General features: G+C 38.4%; 1 long non-coding RNA gene across 1 annotated transcript; it reads right to left on the bottom strand.

Moving 5' to 3' along the window:
- Positions 1–3400: 3400 nt before the first annotated feature.
- On the bottom strand, positions 3401–9798 carry LOC129785366 (uncharacterized). The gene is made up of 3 exons (XR_008749333.1): positions 9661–9798; positions 8987–9125; positions 3401–3536 (listed from the first exon to the last, which is right to left on the bottom strand). It is a non-coding gene; the product is annotated as an uncharacterized LOC129785366 (long non-coding RNA).
- Between the last annotated feature and the right edge of the window lie 493 nt (positions 9799–10291).

Raw genomic sequence — 10291 nt, 5'->3', positions numbered from 1 at the left:
AGACTCCTTGAAAATTACAGCTGCGTCACAGAAACAAAACGTAAACCATAGCTGATCTCCTAAACACAAGCTGGAGGATATTCCTTCTCTATATTTTATCATGATCTTCCAAAAAAATTAGCTTAAGGTAGTTGAACTGCAATATTAGGTTCACATGTCCAGGACCAGATGCTGAAAAGAAGAATCCCTAGAATTTTTCAGGATATGTACAAGTAGATTTTACAGTGCCAAGAGTTTCTGACAAGCTAGTTAAGGTTACAACAGAAAGAGAGAATAAGGTTTCTTTTATTCTTCCCCAAGAGCTGCTGTTGTGCAAGGGGAAGGCAGGCACTGGAGTCCACCATCACGCTGCCAAGCAAAACAAGGGGCTTCCCAGACGCACCCCTTGCAGCAGGGCTGGTAAAACACACGCTCAAGAGCAGCACACTGGTGTTAAGTAACCACTGCTAAAGCTTGTATGCAATAAAGGTGACTTCTAATAACAGTCTAGACATTCATGAGAAATCATAATAAAATATGGGATCTGCAGTATTCCAAATGAATTATATGGTCTCACCTTCCAGGCTTGGAGACTGAGTCTCTATGTGCACGTGTGTGTGTGCGTGCTTGTAGGACAGGATGCAAACTGTCTGAAGATAGGGATCCAGTGTGGTTTTAGGTGCTCTGGAGTACCAAGACGTCTGCATACAGCCCACAGTTGTGATGTAAGGTTTGCAAGCAGACCCCTGCCCTTCTGAATCATCAGCAGAAGATCCTATGGGATACAGTACAGCACAAAAAAAGGTATTAGATGCTTATCTTTAAGCAACTAAATCACACGTGAGTGTTACTATATTTAGTACTGAAAGAAGTACTAGGGCAGTAAAATTTCAAAGGATTATTACGGAGAAAATTTTAATCCCTCACCCACACAACACAAACATCTGTTGTCATGCTTTACCTGAAGCATGCTTGTGCACCCCCAAAGTGATGTGAATATGAGATACTGTGTTCCAGATAAGTGAAGTCTGCATTTATGATGAACACAAAGTACAAACCAGTTTGCACTAACTGAGATATAACAGATTGGGTTTTCATAGGATATACCGATATTGATTCAATTTGTAAACCACAGCTCAGAAACACATTATTTTCTTAGATCCTTCCACTATTCGAAATTCATGCTGCTAATCGCATTGGGCAATGGACACACTGATAACTGCTTTTGATGAAGTTAATTAATATTACAAAAGAAGGAATAATATATAGCTATCAATATACTTCTATGGTACATTCTTATTTCTCACCAAGTAACTGAAAAAATAATATATTGTTGTCCTGGATTATTACCTAGAGCCTGAAAAATGAGACTTCACTCTATATAAGCAGTTAACAACATGCTGTATCTTGATACTAAATATTTAGCCTAAGTTAAAGTGCTTATTATTTTTATTTTCTTGCATTTTTTTCATTTATTTGCATGTACTGAATGTGTTTAGATGTTTCGTGGGGCTACAAACATTTTCTAAGAGTTTTATGCAGCACATACCCTTACACTACCAAAGACTAAAGAGCAATTCTTTGAAATAAATGTTCAGTTCCTGCTTTGGATCAGAGTGTCAGGACTCAGCATGGCCAAAAACAGAACACAGGCTCCTCAGAGAAGTCCCAGTTAATATTCTTTGGAAAGAGGCCTTTTTAAGCATCATACCCCATCCTGAAATTTGAATTAGAGCCTCAGCAAATGCAGCTCAATTTCTCAAGCCAGTACTATGGGATCTGCCAGTCTGGCATAAGATATACAAACCAGCCTATGCTGATATATACGGTGACTAATCAGAGTAATTTCCCCCAAGATTTTCTAAGTAATTCCTTGCTTTTCAAATTATACTTGCGACTAGAAGTTGCAAATAAACATGTGAGAAAAAGTTCTTTTGTGGCAAAAACTTCCTCATGCTGTAACACTGTCCCCTTCTCTTTTCTTTTGAAAATATTTACCCAACTACTATATTTTGTAAGTAATTATTTACAGTTTGGAGAAAGAACAAAACTGTCAAGTATGACTGGATACCTAGAAAAACACGGTCAAATTCACAAAACTAGGAAGGTAAAACTTCTTGTATAAATTATTCTCTATGTATCATTTCTGCAAAGGATTCCATTCCCATCGCAACATCAAAGGTATCCGATTCTCAAAGGTGTTTGATGATATCAGTTAGAAAGCTGTCCGTGTGGTTGGAGGAATTTGAGCAGGGAATCCTCAATGAGGAGAGATGGATGATGAACTCTTGCTTCTTGCGTGAGGCTTGTTGGTCTTCTGCTTTAGAATTTATACTACCCTTACCACTTCTGCTCAGATGTTCACACCGTGCTCCACCTCAGATCAAGAGGAGTCTGTCTCCAATACTTCCAGGGTGCTGCAATACGTAGGTGAAGGCAAGTACCTATTGGTGGCCCACATGTCATGAGCTTTCCAAAAATCCTCCTGTCATGGAAAACATGATATTTTGAAGAGAGTTGGAAGAAGGCTGGAGTCCGCAGATGGAGATCTTTTAGCTTTGCTGCAGAGGCAATTGTATTATGTGGGCCTGGAAAATAGAAGTACTGGACAGGTCTGAGAAATAATACTTTTTTTTTACTTTAGGGAAAATATCAGATGCTGATACATACTGAAAAAGGGAAAAATCTTCATTATTCAGCTAGAGAGACTACTAAACCCTTACATAAGGCTATTGTGTAACTAAAGAGAAAAAAAGCCTATCAGTATTTCCCGTAACGTATGAAAAGCTGAACACCCCTCTGCAGAGTGAAGCTGTCAAACTTGAAAATTAAATTCTAACACAAGCTTGTGCTTCAGATGTGGACTTCCCCTCATAACTAATTTTTATTTAATCTGAAAGATCTCCATTATTCTTTTTGGTACTATGATAATTGCTGGAGACAGGTTATACACGGTTGTTTGGGAGAAGGTCTTACATTTGTCACCTGAATTCTGCATCCTGTGCTTACAGTCCTAAAATCTGGCAGCTTTTCAGCTGCAGAGAAGATGCTGATAATAGTAATAAGTTTTCAGGAGCTGCACCAAGTAAGTTGTTTTGTCCAGACTTGTCTATTGCATGTAATAAGCTCAGTTCTACAAAAATCAAGTCATTACTGGAACTCCAGGAGTCAGGGGAACTGTGGCAGACTGCTAATTAATTTTGCCTCTGAAACTTTCAGTAATAATTGGATCAGGGAATGACACATGCATTGAAAAGCAAATGTATCCTGTGAAGTTGTTTGGCCTAAGAATTTTCTTAATATATTAATAGGAATTGCTTTTATTTTGGGAAGTCAGGATAACTTATGTGTTTGTGTCCTTTTTTAGAGAAAATACAGGCTATTTTTAACAACTTGGTTTTTCCAGTGCCACCTAAAAAAAATTTTTTACATTTGATGGCCTACCTGAACTGTATCAAAAGGTGATATTCATGATGATAAGAGCCATTCCTCCTGGAAAAACACACTACCACTCCAAGCACCAAAATGAAGGAATCAGAAGGGAAAAAATAAGAAATCTGTGGAGAGAAAAAGATGGGAAATGAAAAAGAAATTGATCAAAAGAGGTATTGGTACTTGTTTTCTGTACAAAAAAAGCCTATTCAATTATTGGGCTTTCTTAGAAGCAAACTGAAAACTTAAAGTACCATCTATTTGTTGGCTCTTACAAATGAGACTATACTTTTTCTTTTCATCACAATAGCACCCGCAAGCTTCAGTGAATACAAGGTCTCATTGCTTAGATGTAATACTTATAATAAAAAGTATCCTCAGGTCCCCTTTTTCTTCCTCTATCCTAGTCAAAAAGAAAAAAAAAAGAATTGTTATGGAAGAACACTGGCTCAGGGAAATAAAGAAAATCCCACGGGGCAAGTTTGCAGCTGAAAGCAAAGCCCTGTCTTTCCCAAATATACCTTTACTCAACTCAATTACACAAGAAGCATCCAAGATAAACAATTAGTAGATCTTCAGGTCATTTTGTAGTGGAAGAAACCCTATTTTGTTCACAACCATACATAGGAGATGTCCCAAACACACCCCTCCTATTTCTGTATTTTTCTCAGCACCATCCTGCTGGGCTTTTCCACAACTGCACAACTTTCAAAGAGGGTTAAGACACCTTGCAGAGAATATGATAAATATAGCAGCTCCAAGAAATCCAGTACATAGTAGTTTCAGTAAGCTAACTGTTCTACAGAAGAGCCCTAATTTCATTTTATCTCTAAAGCACATAGCTCAGCACTGCTGTTTTTTTATACTGTTGACCCAGCAAAGCCTGATACCGACTTTGCTTTAGAGAGACTCTGTAACTGTAAGCTGGGGTCCTTGATGTGCAGTCTTAGCTGTCAGTCTCTTCCGCTTGACAGGATTGGCTTCTGTAATAGAAATCTGTTTGAAATCTATGCCCACTATAGCCTTAATTCAATAGCAGACATTGTGAACAGTTATCAGGAAAGCACAGCTTTCAAAAATTGCTGGGAACTCCCATATTAGCCACTAGTTCTTGTGTGGGTAATGGACACAATAAAAGAGGGGAAAAAATTAACTGTCTCCTCTGACTCAAGAGCACAGGTCACATTTGAACTTGAGGCTATCTGACCTTTCAGCCCATGCCAGACTCATACCCTACAGGCCAGGATACAAAGCCACATCTTCTGTAAGTCCCAAACAGCCTGCACTCCACTTTTTAATGTTTCCATAATGTAGAACACGACCTTTCAGGGAACTTCTCTCTGATCAGCACTGTACTTCTAAGCCTCACAATTCTGTTCATTTGCCATATGCAAAAATGCCTGTGGTCTCCAAGGGCAGGAGAAAAGGAAGATCAAAGTCAAGCCCCACTGCATAGATCCCAGAAGAGAATTTGTCATAATCCCATGTTCCATCTTTTACCTTGAAGCACAGAGCAAATGAGAAAGGAAAGAAAATTATGGCTTAATAGTGTATGCAATTAGCAATCAGAGGGAACTCATCCAATAGTTTTTCCAGATATCGTATAACTTTTTGGAAGATACAGTTAACCCTCTCTGCTACTGTCTTCTCATTTGAGACATAAGATTTAATTACTTCTTGAAGCCTTGATGGCAATCCATTTTGAACAGCTTTGTACCCAGAAGGAGAGTCTCCCTCATGCTTATCCATACAGTCACCACACAGTTCTGAAACCTCTTGTTGGCATATGTAAGAGCAGAAGAAATATTTGGGGAGTAACAGGATCAGCATGCCCGACACTGCCCACTCTTTCCCAGATCTCTACACTATGATTTGTGGAGTGAAGAGGGCTGTATTTACTCTTTGTATGGCTGATCTCCAGTCCAAGAAGGCGGCTTGCTGCAGCACATGATCAATCACAATTATGATGCTCATACGGTCCAAGCTATGGTCTAAGCTTCAATGTCAATGAAGTATTGCTGACTTGCATTGTATTTTAGAAGAAGAAAGAAAATTTAAAGGAGTATAATATCTGAATCTGAAGAGCCTAGATCTTTTTGTGCATGCTTTATTCCTCTTAAATACTTCTGTCAATAACAGAAATATTTAAAGAAATGTATTTGCCATCATTTCCTATCTTCTATCTTTCTAGATGGGGGGGGGGCGCGGGGGGGAGGGAAGAAGGCAGAAAGTACACCATTGCCATTTATGGGAACAAAGAGAAAACTTCTCTGGAACTGTCAAATCACTGCATCTTCTGTTTGCAGGCATACCTGCTAAATCAATTGACCTAAGAAAGCTGTTGAGAAAAGTAGCAAAGCATTAATTTTTCCCCTGTTTTCCACTGCTTAAGCTTCTACTAGGTTTGTACTTAGAAGGACACTGAAAAGAAATGCCAGAATTGCATTCTGCATTTCAACTAGGACTGTCTTTCCACCCAAGCAAAAAACTATTAAACTTATTAAAAATGGCAGGAAAAAAGTACAGAATTCTTCCCACAACAGGTCAACCACAAAAGGGAAAAGATGTGAAAGCAAGTTGTTGTAATGACTAGTACCACGTTATCTGAGAGTGTCAATATGACAAAAATCCTGAAATAAAGTTATTCGTTTAAATATCAAAAGAAGAAAAGGTTGCAAAGGTTGCAAGTATGACACCAACTATGCTTGTAATGGTCTGAGGTTAATTAGACTGAAGGAAACAGCTTGGGCTCTCCATTGTGCTTGAGCTGATGAAGACCACAGGCAGCAAAGAGTACTGTAAAAGATGGGCAAGCCAGCAGGACAAAAAGGTCTTATACAATGTTTAGGCTGCTGGCAATTTTAAGAAAAAAAGAATTCAGAGAAAAAAGAATTGGCTCTGGAAATTTTGAGGCCAGAAGATACTTGCTGTTTTAAGACACAGCACTTTATTCCTTTAAAAGCAAGTTGATTTTGTATGTGTGTTTCAACCATTTGCACTTCCCCCAATATTAATAATAAAACCTTCCAAACTGATTCATTTTAAATAAAATATAATAATTTCAGATGAATATGACTTAATGATAAAAGTGATAATAATATATAAATGTTTATTTACGAACTGTATTTACATATTTAAACAGAAGTACCGTTTGCAATATTACAATTTCACAGCACATTTCATTGCTTCAAGTTCCAGTCAGAAAAATGAGTAATCTTTCAGTTATGACAAAACTGGCTGAAAGGTCACTCTTTCCCCAAACTATGGCTAAGTAGATTTGCCAGAGCAAAGTGTTTATGATCAATTCAATTAAAATGGTAATTTCAAGGGGACTGGCAGCTCTCCTAAACTGTGAAGAGTTCTAGTTTACTTGAAATCCCATCACACAAGGTAATAATACGGGATGTTGCTGTTAAGTCACTGTGGTAATTTTCCATGATATTACATTGGAACACTTGCACAAATATAACTGCAGATAACACACACACACAAAAGTTAAAATATTTAGTTTTAATGTATTTATCACATCCCACTGAAAATACACAACTTAGATCAAAAGATCATTGCAGTATAGACCAGCGAGAGCACTGAATTAATCACGAGCTCTGATGCAAAGCTACGTTGCTTGCCAAAGTGAGTGTCTTGTTGGGTCAAGCAAGATCACCCAGCCCCTTAGAACAAGTCACTGGAATTACATCATTATTTTTTGTTCTTGCAGAGTTTGATAGTGTAGCAGACCCTGAAGCAAAGCTTTGCCTCTAGTTGCAATTATATAAACTTCACAGTTTTTACAAGTCCTCCTGAATGGTTTTCTGATAAGCCATAAGCATAAACTGGTAAGCAATTGTTGTTACAGAGTTCTATTAATAGATATTTCTGTTTAAAAAAAAAAAAAAAAGAAAAAAATTTAAAATGCTGTTCACATTCAGCACTGATGCACAGGGCATTTTAAGGGATTTTAAAGGGAAACCGTCAACCTGAAATTTCATTTCCTTCTGATTACTTCAGCCACCCAGAAGCTAACAAAAAGGATGAAGATATAGAGGGTTTTTTTACCATTCCCTTGTCTCCTCAAACCTTCTCTGTTTGGCTAGTGAATCTGCCTTGCAAATTTGACTGTCTCTGCTAAGTTCCATATCTTGTTGATAGCAAACACCTTGTCATCGAGCACTCTGAGGCTGAACGCTCGCACAAACGCTTCCCTGGCTATGCAGAAAGCAGCAGAACAATGCAGGAGTTCAAAGAGATCACAACCAAGAAACGAACAGGCACGTACTCAAGGAAAAGTTAAAACGGTAAATGTCATCTTGTTTCTTACTGTTGTTCAAAGCCTACCAAAAAGACCTTTCAAAAGAAGTATTTCTAAATTAATAGAAAAGCCTCCCAAATGACACTAAGAATTTTTCAACAATATCTTCTTCTAAAAAATACAGGGTAGTTAAAGGTCGCTCCATTTGGACTTTAGTGAACTAACGAAAACTGAGTTCACACTTAATCCTGAAGGTGGTAAATGACATAAATCCAAATTCATGATCATAATTTTGAAAGTCAAATCCATGTCTTGCTCATGCTACAGCCTCTGCTGAGACTGAAGCCTGGCTAGATGTGCCTGTCCCAGCCTTCAGTTATGTAGCTGAGAGCAGTATAGCTACAAGGGAAAAAAAGCTCAGTCTGGACTGCAAAAAGCCTTCTAAAAAGCCGAGCAAATATTTAGATTGCTGGCTTGCTCTGAAATCAGCACTGCTATGGCCAAGAGTGCCCAAGCCAACTCAATGTGATTACACACTAAAAGCTCTTAGCAAGATAGTGTTCACCTACCATTGGTCTTGATATACCTAGAAACTTGGTGACTGCAAAGTTCACTCAGTCGGGAGGGAGGAAAGTAAAAAAATGTAAAGAAATCTGTGCCAGTTTGCTGAGTGAAAACGTATGTGTAGTCAGCATAGCAAGGAGATCGCAGAACCTTACCTTTTTAATGGCACCAAATAGCAAGGTAGTAAAAAAAAAGGCTTTCATTTTCTGTTAAAGCTCTTAGAAATCTAACCAAGCAGTTAGTGATGTAAAAGTTGAAGGCCCAAAACTAACAGAAGTTACTAACTAAATCTTTTGTTAAATTCAGTGGGTCTTAACGTAGGCTCTCACCAGTGACACATATTTCACAAATCCTTTAGCTGCTTTGTTTAGGGATGACCTGTTCGAACATTCAAGGTTTGCCTGAGACCTTGGCTATGCTCTTGAGTTAAAGACATACCAATGGGACCCTGAACGAACAAAGGAAAGAATCACCGTTCTGGTGATATACAAAGTCCTTAGTTTAGGACAGGTGGGAATACATCAGGAGTACAGCTCCTGAAACCACTGCTCTCAGCTTTCATCACTCATTTGGATCAAAAGGCCTCCAGGAGGAGCTCAGAGTAGGAAACCAACCTGCACCATTCTTAGCACCATTATTTTTTTAAGATGCAGGTGCTGGGGAAACGGAAAGAAACACAACCACCTTGACAAAATATACACCAAAGAATGGGCAACTGCAAAAGGAACAGAGGAAAAATATGCAAAGGAAAAATTAACTCACTGTGTCTTCAGGAAGTCTGAAACATTCTGAAAGTAGTCGTGTAGGCATATTCTTTTTTAAACGTACCCAAAGCAGCAGATATCTACATTCAGCATCTGTTCGAGCAATGACAAGAATGGAGCACTGGAGATGAGGCTGTCTGGGGAACAGAAACCAGAAGACAATGTTTGTTTTGGCACTGAAATCCAGGACGTTATCTAGCTACAGAAATTCAATTGTTGGTGCGACATTTTATTGGCTGTGTTAGTTTTGTGGTGGTTGGCCTTGGCTGCAACTTTTATATACATATAAAAGTAACCCCCGCCTCCAACTCTCAAATCAATTAAATGACGCCAGAAGGATTTCTGCACCTCTGTGTTCCTTCATTACAACAGGATCTGCTGCTGCTTCTATTAATACAAATCCTGTATGCTGGTAAAGAACACATGGGTTAGCTTCTAATCAGCTGAAAAATTACAGGAGGAAGCAAGATATTCTTAGGCAGATTATAAAATTAAAAAGCTCATGTGGGAGATCTTTTTAAAGTATTTTTTTCTTCCAAAGGAAAAAAAAAATACCCTCTCTTCTGTGCAGCAGGAAGACACAGCTGTAGTTAAAAGCAGGAAGTTAAGAATATCTCGGGGTTTAGACAGGATCTTTTTTGGCATTTCAATAATTTTCTCTTTCCTTCTTACTTTCTGACAGTAGGTTTCTTTGCCAATTTTGTTCTTCTGGAGTTTATAATTCCCTGAGTTAACATACTTTCAAGTGGTGTGCTGGGTGTGTGGATAATTATTCCTGTGGCTCAAGTATTTGGGTCAAGTATTGATAAGGCTTTGGCTGTTTGGAAGTACTCTCCACGCCTTATACTGATACATCTTCACAGACCTTTGCTGAAGCACAACATTTTCCACACAGAAGCAGGGAGCTTAGAAATGTAATTTCTGAGATATTCTGTGTTTGAGAAATCACATAAACACGATCACCATGCCTGGTTTCGGTAGTCACCCAGGATTTAGAATGTTTGCCAGCTGGAAAACAGGAAAAGACAAGAGTGGAAATGGATTGAAAAAAAACCACTATATAAGAAATATGTGCTGGCATTACCCAAAGGCTGTCCTAAAATCCAGGGGAAAAAGTTATAAAAAACCCAATCATTCAATGGAACCATATGGATTTGAGGGATAAAACCCAACTAACCAATGTGGATTCAGATCAGAATTCTCAGAAAAACAGTGTTATCATTGACTTGAGGACCAAAGATCGCAGTTGGTTCTGCTGGCAGATGAGCAGGGGATGAGATGACCTTGAGAAATGAGGAGCCAA

Source organism: Falco peregrinus, chromosome 12, assembly GCF_023634155.1.
Source record: "Falco peregrinus isolate bFalPer1 chromosome 12, bFalPer1.pri, whole genome shotgun sequence".
NCBI lineage: Eukaryota > Metazoa > Chordata > Aves > Falconiformes > Falconidae > Falco > Falco peregrinus.
Note: the sequence above shows the minus strand (reverse complement) of the source record. Positions and strands in the feature narration are given on the sequence as shown.